Raw genomic sequence first — 21,780 nt, 5'->3', positions numbered from 1 at the left:
AATTAAGAGCTCAGTTTGAGGAGTGTTATGTTTGACATGCTTGGGAGGCAGCTAAGTAGTCATACTGCAGGATGAGAAGAGGTCTAGGGTAAGGATATAATTTGGTAATTATTAGCGTGTTGATGGTATTTGAAGCAGTGGGATTGGTTGAGACAACTCAGAGAGAGAAGGGTGACTCAGGATTGAGCCCCAGGGAACACTTCCTTTTTTAGCAGTCTGTTAATGGAAAAGCCAAAAAAGACACTGAGAAGAAGTAATCAGTGATGCACAGGAAAAAACCAGGATTGTAGTATCTCAGAAGGTAGAAGGAGAGAGTGTTTTAAGAAGGTTGCCAACTCTGTTGAATCCTCCTAAGAGGTCAGATAAGTTCAGGACAGCAAAATGTCCATTGGGCTGAATAGCATGGATGTAGTTGACATTGACCAGTTGGTTTAATGGAGTGGAGGGCTTGGAAACTTTGAGTAGACTGAAGAAGAAATGAGAGGTGAAGAAGTGGAAACGGGTATAGATTCTTTTTTTGAGAAGATTTACTGTGAAGTGGTGAGCAAGGAAATGGAGAGAGTGGCTGGAGGGAGGTGAGGTGTCCAAGGATGATTTTTTTAAAACCTTGATTCATTTAGTTAACTTGCCTATTATTGGACATTTATGTTTTTAAGTTTTTGCTCTTACAGATTGCTACGGTGAACTTCCTTCTACACTTGTGGGGATTTTCTAAGATAGGTTCCTTGGAGGTAGAATTGCTGAGCCACAGGCCATGCATGTTTCAGAATTCGATAGATGTGGCCAGACAGACTCCCAAAGTGGTGCTACCAACATACACTTTCCCCATCAGTGTGTGAGGGCAGAGGGGAGGTTTTCTGAAGATGGGCATATGTTTATTGTTGGCCTGACAGTGATGAGTGGAGAGGGGAGAGAGTGATGAGGCAGGAGAGAGGGGGTGATGAACAGAGCAGCATGGTCCTTACACAGGCACCGGGGGTGGGGTGGGGTGTGAGCTCAAGTAGTGAAATGGGCCTTTGATGCAAGGGATGCTTCCTTCATTGTAACAGAATGCGAGGAGGAGGAAATGCATGGGTTTCTAGGTAGGATTGTGGATTTGGTGCACAGAAGAGACTATCTGAATGCTTCTCTTTTAAAGTGAAGTCCTTGGAGAGAGCAATAGCTGATGATTGGGTGGTGGGGAGAGAATGAGGTAGGTTTCAGGGAAAGGTAAGAAGGCGTCATTTTGGAGAGTGAGAAAGCTTCCAGGGGCAGCTTTGTTAGGATTGCTTGGCATTGCCAAGTGCCCAGTTGAGGCTTCTGATCATGAGTATATAGTGAAGCCAGTCAGCTTGGTCATGTGGCTTTTCTCCAGCAACATTTAGTGGGTTGGGAACAGGCACAGAGAGGGCAGATAATTGTACTTAACCAGGATTGGAGTTTTGCTAAACGCCAGTGATGGAGAGAACAAATGATTGAGGATATTTGCAAGGGAGGGATTATAATCATGGACCATGGAATCAGAGTTGGGCATAGGAGGGAGTGGAAGACAGGACTGGGGTGGGTAGATGATGAACAAGTGGTTGATGAGGTCAGAGCTTGTAGCGGAGGGGATACTGGAGCAAGTTAGTTAGAAGGATGGGAGGTTATTTGAGAATATGATTGAAACATAATGAGGAAGAACACAGCTCTTAAGATAATACGTTTTCCTCTTTTAGGGATGATCGCCCTGGGTTCCCTAAAACTGGGGGTCAGAGCTCTAACAAATCTATTTGCCTGTAGCTTTTCTGAGAGTTGAGCTTTGGGATGTACACTTTTCTCTGTGTATTTGTCTAGAGCTCACTGTAGACATCGTAGAAGGTAACCACAGTTCATAAGAGGTTTCCAGAATCATTCTCTTAATGACGTCTGTCATAGCAGCAGTGCTTGACCAGAGCCACAGCCTTTGGAAACTCACGTACAATGTGTGTACACTGAGTTCCAAACCTCATCTCCATCATTTGTTGTTTGAAGTCTTGGTAACGGGCAGAGGTAGAGTGCAAGGTTATATCCAGCGGGAATTTTCCAGTGATCTTGGCGGTCTTGATTTGATTTTATCCGTGAAAAAGTGTGATGTAGGACCGATCTTGGAGTATTACAAATTTAGGTTTCACTTGCGGCTCCTTGACTCACTAGCCGTCAGACCATGAGCAAAGTGTTGAGCCACTTTGATCCCCAATTTTCTTCTACGTGTGAAAAAGCTAAAGTAGGGCCTCCCTTACAGAGATATTGTGAAGATGCAGTGAGATAATGCACGCAGAGTTGTGGCAGATAGTATGTTCTCAGTAAATAGTAGCTGGTGGTTGTGTTATATTGAAGTCATCACGCAGCGTGGGAATGCGCGCTCTCTGGTTAGTGTTCCAGAGTGGTTTAGATGCCCTAACTGGAAAGCTACAACAGCATCTACCCCTGTCTTGCCTGAGTCTGTGCTGCTCTGTGAGGGCAGTGCTCTATCTAGACTAGCTTCTCAGACGTCAGTGAGCTGTGACCCATCTGTGGCTTTTGTCATAATGTGGATTTTAACTCTGTACGTCTTGGACGGGGCCTGAGATTCTTCCTTATCTAGGAAGCTCCCGGTTGACGCTGCTGCGGCTGCTGCTGGTCCGTGGGTCACATTTTGAGGAGCAAGATTCTATTAGAGAACTGCCCTGTGGGAATCCTTGCTATTTTAAGCTGAGAGGAAATGAGGTTAAAAGAGCCCCATTCTTTCAACTTTTTTTTTTCTTTTTGAGTCAAATTCAGTTGGACTTCATATGGTCATTGCTGTGGTGAGTCTGTGTTGTCTCTAACAGTCCTGAAAGTGAAAGGAGTAGAAATTATGTAGAGAGGGTTGCTTCACATTTCTTTTGAAAAATTTACAGTGCCTGATTTCTCAGGAATATTTTTGCAAAACTGTGTTGGTCCCCCAGATGTACAGACTTTCCCCACAAGCCTTTTACACCCACAGAGAAACTGGCATAAAACATGCAACCTCTTCAATTGTTAGACTTTGAGGCAGAGAATCAAAAATGTGGCTTCAAGCCCTTTCTGCCCACCAGACTCTTCACATTACAACCTCCAGTGCTTTCAGAAGCAGGAACTCAGGATGCATGATCAGATTAGAATTACTGGCAGCACCCATATTGCTATCCCAGATAATCTGATTTTTCTTTCTCAGGAGGAAGCATGCAAGACTTCTTTTGTGGGCCCTCTTGAGAAGAGTTCCTTCTCTGATGCTCCAATTCACATGTTCCCTCCTCCGAACTAATACAGAGGCTGATAAGTTTCAAAGAACCATTAAGCAGCCTGGTAAAGTGTTCTGATAGAAGGAAGCAGGTGCGCGCCCTAATCCTGTGTGTAAGATTGGGATCCTATTCAGAAGGTCTTCCTCGAGTGCATTTGTTATACCTTTGTGTCTCTTCATCTGGATCCTGCATAGTGACAAAGCAGAGCCTTCCTTATTTGACTTGATTTGAAAGAATTTTGTTTTCTCCTACCTCCTTGTTTCTTTTTCTTCCTTTCTTTTTTTTAAGGTTAGGGAAGTGTGGACATGCAGGAGCATGAATTAAAAAGATCCACTTAGCTTGCCTGTGGGATTTTGAAGTTTTTCGTTTTTTAAGTGAAGAAAACATATAGAACAGACTGTTCACCCGATTCTTAAGATTATGATCAGAAAAGGGAAAGATGCGTTGACAGTAGAAATTTATGAACTCCCTGTGGTTCCAAAGAAGTTTACAAAGATTCCACTCATGGGAGTTTTGGAGGTAGTTTTCAGAGTTTTTGTGACATATTTAAACTTTTAAAATTTCATTTTAAGGATCTCGTTTCTGTACGTGTTTTTCTCCTGCTTTGCTCCAGGAGAACAGTGGTATCATTATCCCATCCTAAATTTGATTAAAAGATAACACCATAAAGTGACAATATATGAAATTTTATTGCGGTTTTTTTTTTTTTTTTGGTACTTGGTTAAGAATGAATGAGTATTGGGCTTCCCTGGTGGCGCAGTGGTTGAGAGTCCTCCTGCCAATGCAGGGGACACGGGTTCGTGCCCCGGTCTGGGAAGATCCCACATGCCGCGGGGCGGCTGGGCCCGTGAGCCATGGCCGCTGAGCCTGCGTGTCTGGAGCCTGTGCTCCACAACGGGAGAGGCCGCAACAGTGAGAGGCCCGCGTACTGCAAAAATAAAATAAAATAAAATAATGAATGAGTATTAACAATTTTGTGTCTCCTTCTCCCCCTCCTTCCTTGGCCATGCCACACAGCTTGTGGGATCTTAGTCCCCCGACGAGGGATCAAAACCGGGCCCACGGGCCCACGGCACCATACAATTTTGTGTCTTCAAAGAGTTTGAAAGGACTATAATCTCTTCACAGTGTGATTTTAATACAGTTGTTTAGAATGGAGTATAGGAAAGCCTGGTGACTTAAGATTTAGGGCATGGGCTATGAGACTAGAGGGGAAAGTTACATGTAAAAATTGATTATATAACAGACGCTAAGTAACAGTTTATAGAAAGCTGAGATTTGTTTTCCCATTTTAGAAAAAAGGCTGTCTCCGTTTTAGACTTGGAAGTTCTTACTCCTCTTTTGTACTGGAACTGAGGTAATCCTGACTTCAGACGAAGCAAAGAAGTTCTGCATAAAGAAAAAGAAAAGGTTTGGGTGAGGCTGAGAAGAATACTTGCCCCACCTCTCTGAGTGTAAACAAGTGGGAGTTTGAGGTGGGAGGAGGGAAGAGGTCTAAGCTCTTGTGGAAGGCACGTATTTAGTGTGGAAGAAAAGGAAAAGTGACTTCACTTCTACTCTGAGAGAAAAAGACACCCCACCGTAGCAGGAGACAGAGCTCTCTCTACAGCTGCAAGTGTCAGGTAGGGAGAGGGAAGGTACCTCGTACCTGCGTCGGGCCTGCCTTGAACGTGAGACTCACAGACCTTACTTGGATGTTTTATGAGCAGGAGAGAGCTGTTTCAACATGTCTGAGGGGAACAGAACCCTGAGGCAGCTGGAAGGTGGAAGGCCTCTTGTTTTTGTTTTTATTTTGTTTTTCCTTTAACAAGTTAAAGGAATAAAATATTCCTCAAAACGCACAATCCTCTGAGAATGTATTGTGCACCTACTGTGTGCTAGGTACCGTGCAAAAGACTCCATGGCTCAAAAGAGATGAACCCTGCCCTGAAAAAATGTGAATAAGTGGGGTAAGATTGGTAGGTACAGGTAAGTGCCTGTAACAGTAACTGGCAGGAGTGGTGAATGCCACATTACAGACACCAGGCCTGCAGAGGAGGGGAGAGCACTTACAGCTGGGGTGGGTTGTGGATTTGAACATGGAAAAATGGGTAGGGAAGTAAGGAAAGAGCATGGGCATTGGCATATGGAGGAGAAGTCAGTTAGTTTCTGAAGAAAAACCACTAGGACAGGGGCTTCCCTGGTGGCGCAGTGGTTGAGAGTCCGCCTGCCGATGCAGGGGACGCGGGTTCGCGCCCCGGTCCGGGAAGATCCCACATGCCGCAGAGCAGCTAGGTCCGTGAGCCATGGCCGCTGAGCCTGCGCGTCCGGAGCCTGTGCTCCGCAACGGGAGAGGCCACAACAGTGAGAGGCGCACGTACTGCAAAAAAAACACAAAAAAACACTAGGACAGATGATTAGATAATTCTTGTTGTTCACCATGGAACATAATGGACAAAAATATGCCTGGCATATAGGAGGAACTTAGTAAATGTTTGAACTGAACTAAATTAGAAATCATGGTCACCAGGGACATGGCAGATAGTTTACATGGTGATATCATTCGATCTAATTGCAGCAGCTCCAAAAGGAGTGTTATACCCGGTTTTTGCTTGAGGAAACAGAGGCCTAGACAGATTAAATAACTTTCCCCAGGCCACGGTGATAGTAATTATAGACCCAGATTTCAAACCCAGGCTTCATACACTGCCCCATACCTGAGCCTAGTAAAGAATCTACAACGTGGTAGGGCTCAAAATCCACTTGATTCTAAACCCCTTGTTTTTTCCTCTCTTTAGAGGGGAGGCTTTATTGATTTGAACTAGGGTGGTAGTAATACAAAAGATGAAAACCTATTCAAGCTTATATATAATTTTTCCTAGTTTTAAAATCTTCTAAGATTCAGAATTATGATTGGTAGAATGTTAGTGAATTATTATAGAATAGTGGCATAAGGCTGACCTGGCAGGGAGGGAATGTAGGTGCCAAGCAGGTTCTCTGTTCACGCTTGGTTTCTGCAAGGGGCTCCAGAAGAACTGGGGCAGAGGGGTCTTGGCTCACTCCCCTTGATCTTGGAGGGCAGAGTTTTTTTGATTGCTTCACTCATATTTAAAGAACCCTTCTTACACTAGTTGAGGTCTAGCTACTAGAAGCTGGTGCCGGTGGTTTATTACTAACGCCGCCCATCCCTGCCTTTTGCAATAATCTCTGTGAGTGATGATTGTGTTTCTAGAAGTAGAATGACAGAGAGAGATTCCCTGAAGGCAAATACAGAGCAAGTGTGCTGTACACTCGGGTTCAGACACACGGGGCTGGGAACTCCCAGAGAGAGAGAGGGAGGGTGAGAGGGAGGAGAGAGAACAACAGAACAGTCAGCTGGAGAGGAGGGAGGAGGGGGGAGGAGACGGGTCGGTTTTAGATTTTTAAACTCAAGTGATTTGGGGGGGTTCTCCCCACCCCAAACTTCGGCCCCCCATTCTGGCACCTCCTTTCCTACAGTCCACTGAAGGGCCTTTTTGCAGCCCAGGATCAACTGACCGCTGAGTTTGAGCAGCCCGGTCTGACATGATGTACCTCTGGGTGAGTACAGAGTGCTGCGGGTGAGGGCTTGCACTTGCACATATAAGGAGTGGAAAGCTGCGAGATTCTGCTCCTGCACAAATGGCCTTCCCCACGGAGCACGGGCTGCCACAGCCCCTTCTCCTCACAGGTGTGAGGGTTTTAAAGCCTGGCCGTGATTGTGACATTGGGTTGTGTTTTTGTTTTTGTTCTTTTTGTTTTTTAATAGAACGTTGTTTACCTTGTTAGACTTAGCGCAAGGGCTGAGCTCCCAGTGCAGTGCCATCCTCCGGGCCTGGGAGGTTTGGAGAAGGCACATGGGGCAGGTGAAGTGAGCTGGTCATCCCAGGAGCTGCAGTCTTCCTGGTGGGTCAGGGCCTGGCCGTGTTTTGTTTGGGGGACACTGACCTTGATAAGGAAGCGTCTCTTTAGATATTGAGAGCCAGTAGGTGGTATGATTCTTAATTAGGAATTAGCCTTTGAAAGTTATTATCTAATAATTTTTGTTGTCCTTGACAGTAGTCTTGTGAAGTAGGTCACTGTTGTTATTAAAATTTTATGAGGGAAGTAATATTGTCACAAATAGTGACTTGCCCATGGTTAGGAACCACGTCTGTAGCAGCTAGAATGGTAATTAATAACCAGGCATTATAAACCATCTTATATTTGCCAGGAACTTAATACCGTACATTATTTTAATTTATTGTTAACTCTGGTGTTGTAATTTGGGATGGAGGGAAACATACTAGGACTAGAGAGACGTTTAAATCATGAAATGTGGTAACTTTTAGGAGAATGAGGAGGAAAGTAATACAGGGGGGAAGAAAACCCCTGCAGTTAGTTGTGAAAACATCTATAGTCCTTTGCAAAGATGGCAGTGTCTTCACTTGAGAAGACAGTTGTTGTGTGTTGCCAAGGGAGCCTCCTAGATGTGATGCCCTTGGCTACTAGCCAGCTTTTGAAGGTTTCACTTTGCCCTTTGCCCTTCAGCCTAGATGTCTGGAACCGCGGAAACCTACTTGGCTCAGGTGGACTAGATTTATAAATATCAGACGGCAGAATTTTAACTAGGTTTATGGAAATGGAGCTTGTGTGTGTGTAGGGGCTGCTTTTCCTGCTTCCCCTTTCATATCTGAATATGACCTTGAAATCTGATTTTCTCCCCTCCGTTGATTTATTTTTGTAGTATTTGGAAGAAGTCAAAGAACTTTTCTGACACACTTATGTCCTTTAAGTAGTTTCCATCTCTGAATGAGGCATCTGTGTCTAGGGTCTTTGCAGCCTCATTGGTGGGACTGATGAACTACCTGTTAACCAGAGGATGGGTTATTCTGTCTTTTGATTTGTTTGGAAGAGAAGTTATAAAAGGAAGCAAGTTGAATTAGTCTCATTTCCACTCATTTATGTTTGGTGAGAGCAGACAGTGACAGTCTCCTCCTTATATTACAGTTATTTGTAAATTTGTCTCAATCCCCTTGGCTTGTTAGCCCCAGAACAGAGCTTTCCAGCCAGAGTACCACATGCTGGGTTGAGACACATGTACGCCAAGATAACTGTTCCCCTCAACCCTGGGAGCAGCCAGGAGGGGCCCAGGATTCCCCAGGTCACTTGGTCCCTGTGTACTCTAGTTTGCCACTTTGTGCCATAAAAATACTACCATTTTCTATGTGTGCCATGACACCTGAACGATGGGGCAGCACTGTGTAGAGGGAAAAAAACGTGTCAGCTCTATCTCTTCACAATCTGCATCGTCGGGCCCAGTGCCTCAGACATTTGCTGGATTCAGTGAAAATGTCCAGAAGGAGCCATAGCTACATGACATCGAGGTCATTTCCTTAGAGAAGGAAATCAAAGTAGTCAAGCATTAAGGGGGAGGCACTGAGGGGCTACTGTGGAGAAAACTTACTGGGCGAGGAATAGGAGGTCAGAACTTTATCGAGGCCAGTAACCAGCCAGGTGACACTGGACAGTCATTTGAGTCTTCTGACCGCAGTTTCCACATCTTTAGGATATCTATTCTAATTCTAAAGTTCTGGGAAGTGAATTTTGTGTAGCTGTGTGCCAGGAAGACACCCAGTTGTGCAGGAAAGGTTAGTGTCTGGAAAGCATGAGAGAACTGTGAAGCATATATCACCTCCATTGCCTGCTTGGTTTGGTACCAGCAGTGACTTAAAGGTACTGTTCTAAGCATTCTAGAAAAACTGCTGAACTGTATTTAGTTGTCAGTACCTCTGAGCAGTGTGGACATTCTCAGAACCTGCAGAGCTGAAAAGTGGAAGTTACAGCTCATCCAGGTATTTGGGTTGTGTAGTTGGATGTGGCTCATTAATTTGCTTCTGTGCGTCTAGAGCTCTGAGATAGAATGCCGACTTGTGCTGTTACATGCCTTTTTTGTCAGATCTCCTCCCCACTTCCCTGTTGAGTCACCCTCCTTTATAGTGAAACTGCTAGCATTGGGGGCAGCATGATACGGTGCAAAGAATATGGGTTTTAGAGACTTTACTAGGTCTAAATCCCACCTCTTACTTCCAGTTGTTTGGCCATGAACAAGTCACTTAACCTCTCTGAACCTCAGTTTCTTCATTCATCACATAGGGAAAATAATGCCTGTTACCCAGGATTGTTGTAAACATTTGAGATAATCTATGAAACATGCTTAACATGATGTATGGCACATAGTAGATGCTCAGTAAATAGCCAGTGCGAGCCAGGTTTTTGGTTTGAACGTTCAGCAGACCACTCACTACCCCAGAGCATTTTCTCTAGCATGTGAAGGATGCCTTTGAATTCATGCAGGGAGAACTTTGATAAATACAAACTAGTTTTACGTGAAAGGTCTCCCGTTAATCAGTATTTTAAGTACTTGCGACTAGAGAACGCTCGTTAAAGTTGCCTCCTGGTAGAGAACATCCCCATTATTTTTTCTAAACTTTTTTTTTTTGGAGGGGTGCAGTACTACTAAGCACTTGCTATGCCATTTATTCTCCCCATCTCCTCTTCATTGTCCAAAACAGGGAGGACGGCAGAGAGAGAGAGTGGGGGGCAGAGGCAGGGAAGACGGAGGGAGACATACGATTCCTGTACTGAGGGAACTTACTTGTTTGGTAATTATACAGTTTATGTCCAGGAAACCAAATTGTAGACCACTTATTTAAATTCCCAGAAGTCAAGATGTGTTCTCCCCGTCTGAGTTGATCTTAGCTAGACTGGTCTCAGGCTCTCTCTTACTCATATCCTATATGGATGAACTTCTGTATTTCACTTTGAACTGTTGTTTTGTCATATTTCAGTCCTGTCTTCTCAGTAAATCAGTTCAGCCAACATTTAACGAATGCTTATAGTGGGCAGAGGTCTATGCTACTAGCTGTTACAAATACAAAGATGATTAAAGATCCTCATGCCCTTAAAGAGTTTATAACACAGTGGTAGTCAGTGTATGTACACAGATAATAATGGTTTTTGCATGATGCTGTCCGGTTAAGAAAGTGCTTTTATATGTCATCTTATTTCATCCTCACAGCAGTGCTAAGGGCCCGGAATCATTATCTGTATTGTACAAGTTAGGAAAGAGACCAAGAAAGAGTATATGATAATTAGTAAATGGCAGGGCTGGAAACTCAATTCCATATATTTTTTAAACTCTATGGCTCTTATTTATTTATTTATTATTATTTTTAACATCTTTATTGGAGTATAATGTTTATTTTTTTACACTATCTTCTTTTGGGAGAAGCTGATATTTTTTATTTTGTTTCTTTTAAATTGTTTATTGAGTGATAACATATATGTTAGACATACACTTCAGTCCTCAACACATGTGAGAATTAGCTGTTATCTTCATTTTACAGAGGAGAAAGTAGAAACTTCAGTAACTTGCTAAAGTCACACAATTTAGAATTGGCAGAGGTAGGATTTGGTCTGGTCTGTCTGGCCTCAGAGCTTCCTACATCACACTTAACATCTTCTTTTATTTGTTCAGTAGTGTCTGGTTTATCACTGCTACCATTCAGCCTGATACAGGCTGGAGTAGAGAAATGAAAATAAGGTAACCTGAATTCTGTTTCCATATCCATTAATTACTTGAGACACATTACTTACTTGTATGTACCTTGATTTTCCAGGTTGTGAAAAGGATGTGATAGTTCTTGAGAGCATTAATGGAGTAATCTTAGAAAAATGTGTATCAGCCATTTTAGAAACGAAGTAGTCAGTAAGTGATGGCTTTATCACGAAACATGGAAATCATGGACTGGGAATCAAAAGACAACAGTTTTGGGTCTCAGTGGTGCCATTTGTCAGTGTATAACCTTTCCAGCATTGGTTTTCTAATCTTTAAAATGGACTACTAATACCTAACAGAGTATCGAAATAATCTACTTTTGGAAGCTATTTTGTGCTAAGCAGATGTAACATAATGGCAGTAATAACAGCAGCTATGACGGTCGTTATTGTTTTTCAGGTTGTAGTCAGGCTAATTTTTCCATGCTCACTTTTTAATCCCTACTTTGTCATCCTAATTGGTTTACACATTTAGAGAACTAGACTTAATAGTAAATTGAGTTATCACAAAATGTAGACATAGTTCAGTTCAGCTAACATTGGAGGCCAGATACTTGGCAGTGAAAAGCCATTTAAAGACTTTAAGTAGGATTGGGAGAAGGCTGAAGTGGAGTTTATAATTAGATTTGTGTTTCAAAAAAGATATCTACACAGATTAGAGAGGAGTAAGAGTACAGAGAGAAGTTAAGTGGTGGCTGAGTAATAGTCCAAGGGACAGAGAATGGTAGTGATAGCACGTGCTGGAGGAAGCAGAACTGCCTGAGAGAGACGCTGAAGGTACAGTCGGCAGCATGGTGTTATGGTTTGGAAGAGGTCCAAGTGTTTTTGTAGGCGGGAAGAGGAAGGATATCATGAGTTTGATTTTGGATTTAGTACTTTTAGGTAACTTTGAGATGTTCAAGGGGAAATACCGCTTAGATAGTTGACTACCTAGGTCTGGAAATACAAGGAAAGATAGAGGATTAAACTATAAATTTGTGAGAAACCTGCATGCAATAATAATTGAAGCTGTGGGCACGTTTGATGATGTTGAAACTCAGTGGCTTAAGATGAGACTGGCCTAGGGAGAAAATGTAGCGCAAGGAGAGGAGTTGATACCTGCCTGGTAGAGGAGATGAACCTGCAAAGAAGGCAGGGAACAAGATTCCAGAGAGCTTGTTCTTCAGAAGGAAAACCAGGACATTAGGAAACTAAGATAAAAGAGTGGCAGGAAGAGAGAACTGAAATATCTCCATGGATTTAGCAACGTGGAGGTCATTGATGACCTTTGCAAGGGTTGTTTTGATGGACTAATGAAGGCAGAATCCTGGGAATGGAGTCAGTTCAGGAGTTTGGGGGCGGAGGTGGGATGGGAGAAGGAAATGGAGATAGAAATAGTGAGTGTAGACAGTTGTTGGAAAAGTTTGACTGACTCTGAAGGGATGTAGAGGGTAGCTAGAAGAGTATGTGCGGCATAGAAAGGTTTATTTGTTTTATTTTAAATAAAAGAGACTTGGTCATGTTTAAAAGCTAGCCGAGCAAATTCATTTGAGAAGGAGAAGTGGAGTATTTGAGAGAAGAGAAAGGATTGCTCTTATGCTTTGAGAAGATGGGATTAGCTTTGGGAGTACGGAGAATGCGCCTATTTAACAGGAGGCAAAGCAGATAGAGGACAGAAGAGCTTACAGCATCTAGGAGTTCAAAGGAGTCTTTACAGAGGAGGAGATAGACAGGCAGAGTGGGTGAGGCATGGAAAGGATCATTGCTTTCCCAAAAAGGCGTAGATTGGTGAGATAGTATATATGTTGTGAACCATATATAATTCCATGTGGCTTGTATGTGTGGGGTGAGTGGAATAGTGATGGATGAAAATTAAGAATTTTAGAGCCTAGATTATCTGAATAAAGATGTTTGTTTATTCCAACAAGGAGCTGTTGATTTTAAGCAGGATCAGGTGTGATCAAATTTGTATATAGAAAGATAACAAGAGGCTTCTATTATTATTGCAGAATTTATATTTATACTTTGAGTGAAATTGGTTTGATGCATATTTTTATAAATTATTTTAAAATTTTTTTATTTATTTATTTTTGGCTGCGTTGGGTCTTCGTTGCTGCTCGCTGTCTAGTTGTGGCGAGCGGGGTCTACTCTTCATTGAGGTGCGCAGGCTTCTCATTATGGTGTCTTCTCTTGTTGCGTTGCACAGGTTCTAGGCGCGCGAGCTTCAGGAGTTGTGGCACGTGGGCTCAGCAGTTGCGGCTCACGGGCTCTAGAGTGCAGGCTCAGTAGTTGTGGCACACGGGCTTAGTTGCTCTGCAGCATGTGGGATCTCCCCAGACCAGGACTCAAACCTGTGACCCCTGCATTGGCAGGCGGATTCTTAACCACTGCACCACCAGCGAAGTCCCTCATGCATATTTTTAAAGCTCAGGAAACTGTAAGGGGCTAAATAAATGATTATATTAATGAGACTCAAGAAGTTAACACATTTATTGATGACTACTGTGTGCTGATCACTTTCTAAGAGGTGGGGAAAGGGGGCACGAACAAGACAAAGTTCTTTTCCACAGAGTTTGTATTCTGTAACTGGAAAAAGAAAGTGGTAAACATGTAAGCAAACAAGATGAATTCAGAAACTAATAAGTGCTATAGAGAAAAGGTAGTATGACCGTGAATGCTTTAGCTAGGGTGGAAAAGGCCTAAATGATAAGAAACACCGTCTTGTCAAACTATGGGAGGAAAGCATTATAGAAGGAGTGGCAAATACAGAGTCCTCAGATAGGAATGAGTTTGGGGCATTCAAAGGACAGAAAGGGGGTGGTGTGGTTGGAGTGTAGAGAACAAAAAGAACGTAGGAAGATAAGACTGGAGAGGTAGGTGAGGGTCAGATCATGTCCTGTGGTAGAGATTTTGAATTTTGTTCTGGTTAAAAATGGGGAGGTATCGGGAGATTTTCAGCAGGAGAGTTGACTTGCTTTACGAAAAGTGATAAGGGAGGTCAAGAAGCAAGAGGTGATGGCTTAGACTCTGGAGGGCAATTTGATAAGATTAAAGATGGCTTGCGTGTGTGGTGAGATGAAAGAGAAATCTGGCTTATTCAGCTTTTGGTTTGAGGAATTAGAATGGAGGGGGCATTTCCTTGCAACAGAACAGAGAGTACACAGGAAAAAACAATATTTATGGTTTGGACTTGTTTAGTCTGAAACGTCTAATAGATATCCAAGTGGAGAAGTTCAGTGGCAATTTGATATGAGCCTGGAGCACAGAAGAGAGATGTGAGTTGAAGGTATAAGGTCGAGATTCATCAGTGCATATTTAAAGCCTTGGGAAAAAAATGTAACTGGAGAATAAGGCTGAGGTAGAAGCCCCGAGGCTTCTCACTGGAGGTCTAAAGGATACTGGAATTGGGTAAGGTGGGAGGGAAACAAGGCAAGTATGTGATATCACAGACTCTGGGGAAGAAGTTGTTGGGTTTGGATTACTTAAGACCAAATAATTGGTCATTGGCCTTGGTAGGATGTTAGTCATTGGTGAACTCAGTAAGAGCTGTTTGAGTTGGAATGATGGGGATAAAAAAGCCAATTGGAATGGGTTGAGTTGTTAATTGGTAGGTGAAGATGTTGAGACAGTGAAATATTGTGTAGTTGTGGGGTGGAGCAAAGAACTGGGGCAGTTACTAGATGGGCATGTGTATTCAAGAGACAATTTTTAAAAGATAGGTGATATCAAGACATGTCTTTTGTCACTAGGAAAGATCCAGTAGGGGAAGAATTGAGGGTGCTGAAAAGAAAGAGGCTAATTGCAGGAGCAAAGTCTGCTATATCCAGCGTACAGAGAGGGATTGGCCAGAAGCAGTTTTTTTCTTTTTAATAGGAAGGAGGGCGGAGTGTGTGGGTTTAGAGCCAGATAGGCTGGTGGCGTTGGTTTCAGGCAGAAGAGGGAGTTCTCTGCACGTGTCTGCTTTCCTTATAACATGTAAGATGAACGCAGCTGAAAGCGTTAGTGCAGGGAGTGGAGAAGAAGTGCCACAGATTTGAGGAGAGAGGACAAGGGGTGAAATAGTAGTCATCTCAAAAAAATGGGAGTGAACTTACTGGAGAGGTGTAGGATGCTTAAAATCTGTGGCCATAAACTTGAGTGAGTGGTGGTAAGTCAGTTGTGTGATTTTTATCCAGCAATCTTCTGTTGTTTAGATGCAAGAGTTGGATTTAACCAGGAACTGAGATTTTACTAGGTAAGTTAGACTAAGGGAAAAGGGGGCAAAGGAACTAAGACTTTTTGAAAAGAATTACGTATAGTGTTGGACCCTAGAATCTAAACTGGCTTAGGAGGGAATTAAGAACATGAGGAGGAGAGGAGTAGGATGGTCAAAAAGCAGTAGGATAGACCTATAGATTAGAGATCTGAAGGAGGCTGGAGAAATGCTAGCGTGGGAAAACTCCTAGAGCAGGCAAACCTGATGGTGTGAGAGGAGAATGCTTGAGAAGCTTGAGATTTTGGAGAAGGTGTGGTTATTGGTGATGACGGTGCTAGGATACAGTTCTAGGTCAGTGGCTTCAGTGAAGTTGTGAAAAAATATAGTTGGCACTTAAACACATTAGAACAGTACCAGCAACTAGGAGGCCAGAGTAGTTAATGAATCATCTGCGTGGATGTTGAGATCATCAAAAATGACAAAACTAATAAAGGAGATGACGACAGGGAGCCCTGTGCTAAGACTTGAGGAGGTGGGCAGGCGACACCTGTTTCAAAGGATCTGCAGTTGGGACGGAGGGTAGAAGTAGTCTTGGAAAGCAGGCAGGATGCTTGCCACTGCCTGAGGTGTGCAATGGAAGGAGGAAAGCTGCTACTGAAGCAGCTAGCAGTGTTCTCAGCAGCGCTCAGGTTTCCTTTAGAGCAAAAAAGGTGAAGGGAACATCGCAGAGAAGAGAGTGAGTATATCGAAGAGGTTACTGAGGGTAACTCCTGACCGCGAGGGCTTAGGAGGGCGAGGGAGAGCCAGAGGCGGGACCAGAAGAGTGGCTGTGCAGAGCTGTACAGGGTGAGCCATCCAGAGGCCTTGGACTTCTGATGATGGTTGAGGTGAATGAGGATGTAAGCCAGGATGGAATCGTTCCAGAAATCTCTTGTAAAAGCAGGGTAATTACTTAAACCTGTAAGCCAGAGCAATAATTCTCAAACTTTATGGTGCATCAGAATGCACAGACTGCTGGGGCCCACCTCCAGAGTTTTAGATTCCTTAGATCTGAGCGTACCTGGGAGTTTACATTTCTAATACATTCCCAGGGGATGCTGATGCTACTGGGCCAGAGACTACCCTTTGAAAACCATTGGTGCAGAGAAACTAGTTGTGCTAAGTAAGCAGCCCTTGCAGACTGTAGCCCCGGATGATATGTGGCCTGGGTGATAGCAGGCCTCTCTTTGATTTTGGCAGCTACATGATCATTTCTTTTGAGGGATAGTAATTTCTAGGTGATGCCATTTGATTATTAGTGAACATTTATTGAATCTGTTTTATGCAGCAAAATGAGGATACCAAGAGTTATAAAGTGTTTTCTTTCTCAAGGATAATGGGGCAAAATAGGGACATAGAAGTTAAATAACTGTACCTTGTAGCAAAGACGACATGCCAGTTGGTAGGTGGTATGGGCAGTTGTCGACAGGAGCTGGGAAAAGTGGGTAATCACTGAGGATGAGATTGGTTGGGAAAGGTTTCTTGAAGGAGATGTAATTTAAGCTAGATTCTGGGAGAACTAAATAGATACAAGTCAGATGGAGAACTGGCAGAAGCAGAGATACAGTGTCAAGGATGATTGCGAAACCTTAACAACTACTCCTGAGCCCCATTGCTTTCATCCTGGCCACACCACCCGCTATCTCTTGCCTGTATCACTATAATAATTTTCTAACTAGCCTCCCTGCTTCTCTTCTTCTCCAACCCCTTCTTTGAAGTCTTTTCTCAACACAGCAGCCAGAGTGATCCTTTCAAATGTCACATTACATTGCTCCTCTGGCCAGAACTCTCCAGTGGCCTCATATCTCACTCAGCATAAAAGTCAAACGCCCTGCACTGGCCTGTAAGGCCCTAAATGACTTGCTCCCCTGGCTGTCTTTGACCTCCTGTTCTTCTGTCCTCCTGCCCATTCTTTGAACATTTCAAACACACCCTTGCCTCAGGGCCTTAGCTTTTGCCCACCTCCTCGCTCTTTCTGCAGATACCTGCTTGACTTCCTTGTTGATGTGAAATCTCTACTCAGTTGTCACATTATCAGGAGCACCCTGTATAAACAGTAATTCCGTACCCCTTTATTCAACATTTCCCATCTTTATTTTTCTCCTTAGCACCTACCACCATCTGACTTGCTGTGTATGTTTACTTATTGCCTTTCTCCTTCAACCACAATGTAAACTCCATGAAGGCACTGGCGTATTCTGTGCGCCTAGAAAGGTGAATGGCATAGAGCAGGCACTGATTGGACATTTGTGTAGTGAAAAGAAGGGAGGAAAGAAAGTTTGGAGGATAGTGAAGGGACCAGTATTACTGGACGAGACAGGAATGGCAGAAAGAAATGGTTTGATGGATAACCTGGAGGATCTTGAATACTGAATCACTATTCTACAGAAAATAAGAAAGTCTTAAATTTTTCAGTACAGCAATATTTACCCTTCTCAAAATAGTGCTTTGGATTTAGATTCTGTGGATAGAATAGTTTGGGGAGGGACTAGAAGCAGGGAGATCGATTGCTAGTGGGTAGTTGTTGGGTGACAACTATAGGGTTGCACAGGTATGAGGCCGAAGGCCTTGGGATCAGGGTTTGGAAGTGAGAATAACATTTTTAGGTAGAGATGACGGCCGGATACATGAATGCTGAGAGGTAAGCTCTTCCAGTTGTATAAGAAAGTTGCCTGTCTTAATATGTATGTTTTAATATTGTTCGTTTTAATGTGGCACTTACTCTTAAACAAGTATCTTTTGTCATTTTTCAAACCAGAATATGGAATTTTGTTGTTGTAAAATTAGGGAATAAAGTTGGAACCATTTAAGCAAACATTCGTTTTTTAAGATTTTAATTGTATACTTGAAGGGGTAGAAAATCAATGTGGTAAAGCACACATACTGGCTTGGGGATGGGGGGGATAGGGAAGTGGAGCCTATAACTCCCAAAACACATTTTCTTTCATTTCTTTTTGCAATGAATAAAGTACACTTTAGGAATTGTAGTCTTCCTTCGCTAGCTCCCTTTTCCCCATCTTGGTTCTGGAAGTATGTTTAAATATGCTTTAAAAACTCGTGAGCAGGTTCCAGCGCAGCGTTCTTGTTCCTCCTCTGAAGGTGAGCTTGCTGCTCCTCTTCACAAGCGCTTTTTCAGCATCCTTCGCTATTATTAAATGAGGTAACATGTAGTACCTGTCACATAAGGCCAGCATAGAACACACTCCACAAATATTAGTTAAAAGGTTAATTAGATATTCTTAGTATAACGAACTATCTGTGTAGCCTAAAATATTGGGTTTTGATTCCACTTAATTCGTATCTGTAGGTTCTGTGCTACCTTATTTGTATATTAACTCACATGGTGTTTTATTTGCTTATTTGAATTTAGACCATTAATTTAGAGGTTAAATAATGAAAGCCTGCCTTTCATTCTTCAAAATAACTGTCAGTTATTTTTCCTGAGTGTGAGATGAATGCTTAATCACTGGCCGTTTTAGCCAGATCGCCATATCCATGAAAATCAAAAAGAACTGATTATAGCTTCATCGTGTATGACATCATATGCTGGTTGCAGTTCTATTCTTGGTCAGTTGTTAACCTGCTATGTTATTAAAACAAGTCCCATCATCTTTATGCTCTTGTGTCTCACCTGTAAAATGGGGATGATATTACTTCCCAGTGTTATTGTTGAATGCCGTATTCCTCAGATAAACTGACATCTAAATAAAAGCATCTAAATCATTCTTAATGATTTATTTATTCTCTTTATTGTACTTTTAGTTGCTAATTAGATAAAAAGTGATACGGTATTTTTTTGCCAAGATTGGCATTACAATTTAAAAGCAGATGCCAGGATTGGGGTGGGGTGGGGGAGACAGTTGCTGTTGTGTGTATATTCCCGTCTGCTCTGTTTCATTGATTCCAGATCTTTCTTTTTATCCTTTTGTTTGATTTTATTAAGTTTATTAAAGATACATTTCTTGGACTCATTGAAAGTCAAAATAATATTTTTTCATGTTGTTCAATACCATGCTGCTCTGGTAGTGGGTGCTTACAGATTACATCTAATGCCAGAGAAATTCTCAAGATGGTTAAAGACAATTAGGATTGGAAGAGAAAAGGGGACAGGAATTCCCAAGTGCTTCCTGTGTATGAGGTCAGGTCCTTTCACAACTATTGTCTTATTTTATGATTCGTTTTTCATATTGTGATACAGAAGCAAGAGTCAAACCCAGTAGTTTTGCTTCAGAGTCAGTACTCTTTTTTTTTTTTTAATTAATTTATTTATTTATTTGTTTGTTTCTGGCTGCATTGGGTCTTCACTGCTGCACGCGGGCTTTCTCTAGTTGTAGCGAGCGGGGGCTACTCTTCGTTGAGGTGCGCAGGCTTCTCATTACGGTGTCTTCTCTTGTTGCGGAGCACATGTTCTAGGCGCGCGAGCTTCAGGAGTTGTGGCATGCGGGCTCAGCAGTTGCGGCTCATGGGCTCTAGAGCGCAGGCTCAGTAGTCGTGGCACACGGGCTTAGTTGCTCCGCGACATGTGGGATCTTCCCGGACCAGGGCTTGAACCCGTGTCCCCTGCATTGGCAGGCGGATTCTTAACCACTGCGCCACCAGGGAAGCCCGAGAGTCAGTACTCTTAACTGGCCTGCGGTAATGCTTTCCATCTAGTCTGTGATAGGCAGCCTCTGAGGTGGTCTCCAGTGATTCCTGCCTCTTGGTATTCATGCTCTTGTGCAGTCTCTTGCCTTTGAGTATAGGCTGGACCTAGTGACTTACTTCGAACTAATAGAATGTGGCAAATGTGATGGGATGTCACTGCCAAGATTTGGTGATAAGGAGACTGTGGCTGTCATCCTGGGTGCTTGCCCTCTCCAGCTCTCTCCCAAGTGCTTGCATGGTGAGAAGCAAACTGCCATGTTGTGAGTAGTGCTATGGCGAGTCCCACATGACAGAGAGATGATGTTTAGGGCCCACAGCAAGGTGAGTGAGCTTGGCAGTGGATCCTTGCCAGTCCAGCCTTGAAATTACTACAGCCGTAGCCAACACCTTGATGGCAGCCTTGTGAGAGACCCTGAACCATAGGCACCCAGCTCAGCCTTGCCTGGCTTCCTGATCCACATAAACTGTGAGATAATAAGTGATGTTTTAAGCTGTTGTTTGAGGATGACCTTTTTAAATAAATTTATTTATTTTTATTTTTGGCTGCGTCGGGTCTTCATTGCTGCGTGCAGGCTTTCTCTAGTTGCGGCGAGCGGGGGCTACTCTTCATTGCGGTGCGCGGGCTTCTCATTGTGGTGTCTTCTCTTGTTGTGGAGCACAGGGCTTTAGGTGCTCAGGCTTCAGTAGTTGTGGCACGCGGGCTCAGTAGTTGTGGCTTGTGGGCTCTAAAGCGCAGGCTCAGTAGTTGTGGTGCACCGACTAGTTTCTCCGTGGCATGTGGGATCTTCCCGGACCAGGCATCGAACCCACGTCCCCTGCGTTGGCAGGCGGATTCTTAACCACTGCGCCACCAGGGAAGTCCCCTGAGGATGATTTGTTATATAGAAATAGACAACTATAGATTTTGGTACCCAAAGTGGGGTGGTTCTACAACAGAAATCTAAAATGCAGGAGTGACTTTGGAACTGGGTAGTGGCCTCTGAGGAGAGTGTTAGTGAAAAATCAGAGTACCTTGGACATGTTGTTTCTAAAATTTGGGACTTTGAGGAGATCTCCATGAAAGCTCAGAGGAAAGGAAACTGGAGGAAAGGGGGATCCTTGTTATATAGTGGCAGAAATTTTAGCATCACTATTGATTGTAGTTGCGTGAAAAGCAGAAAAGGTGCCTAATGAACTGGTAGATGTCCCTAAGTAAATTTCCAAGCAAAACATTGACGGTGCCCCCTGCATCCTTCTTACTACTTGAAGTAAAGTATGAGAAGAGAGAAATAAATTGAGGAAAGGACTGTTAAACAAAAAAAGTCAGTTCAAGGGCACTGCCTGGAGAATCGTGGTCTAAAGATGAAGCTGAGGGTGTGGCTTAAAACCTTCTGTTAAAACCTAAGAAAAACCTTAAGAGTCACACAGAAGACCTTTCAGTCAAGGAATAGGACTTACAACTGTTTTAGCCTGAGAGAAGGTAGAGAAGGGCTTATCCTGAAGATATTTGTGGGTATAGCTTTTGTCTAATGCAGTGAATCTCAGTGAGATTCACAGGAGGCCCACTGCAGCTACAGCTGAAAAGGAGAAGAGACAGTTCAAACTGAAAAGAAGCTGTTGAACCCCCAAAATTGTTCTGGCAGGAAGCAAGCTGAGAAAATTACTCAGCTGCTGACACGTGCTACTTTTCCTGAAAAAAGAAGGATGATTCAAAGGCAAGAGCCACAGAGAATTCCTACCACAGCCTTGAGACCTAATCAAGGAACTCCCAACATTTATTTGCCCAGTGAGATTTCAGAATCACTGTGGACCAGTGACTCCTTTGTGTGTCCCCTGTCCTCCCAACCCCCCTTTGGAGAAGTTAACGCCATTTGGAGATTACAAGAGATTTCAGAGTAACAGAAACCAAAAGAGGGCAGGTGAGAAGGGTGCCCTGATACTATGCCATTTTAGGCCAGTCTCTGCAGAATGCATATCCATTGCTAAATCATCCCTTCTTTGGCTTTTGTCTGCAAATCTTTTAGTTACTAGAGTATCTGTGAGAAAGCTGAAGCAATCAGGAGGAAATTTCCCACCACCACACTTTACCCACCTTGTACCATCAGT

General features: G+C 43.2%; 1 protein-coding gene across 9 annotated transcripts in view; it reads left to right on the top strand.

Moving 5' to 3' along the window:
• RBFOX2 (RNA binding fox-1 homolog 2) overlaps positions 1–21,780 on the top strand; it is a 257,056-nt gene that overhangs the window by 107,576 nt on the left and 127,700 nt on the right. The window lies entirely within an intron of this gene.

This window comes from Neophocaena asiaeorientalis, unplaced genomic scaffold, assembly GCF_003031525.2.
Source record: "Neophocaena asiaeorientalis asiaeorientalis breed wild unplaced genomic scaffold, Neophocaena_asiaeorientalis_V1.1 scaffold332, whole genome shotgun sequence".
Taxonomy (NCBI): Eukaryota; Metazoa; Chordata; class Mammalia; order Artiodactyla; family Phocoenidae; genus Neophocaena; species Neophocaena asiaeorientalis.
The sequence above is the reverse complement of the archived record's forward strand: the minus strand, read 5'-3'. Positions and strand labels throughout refer to the sequence as shown.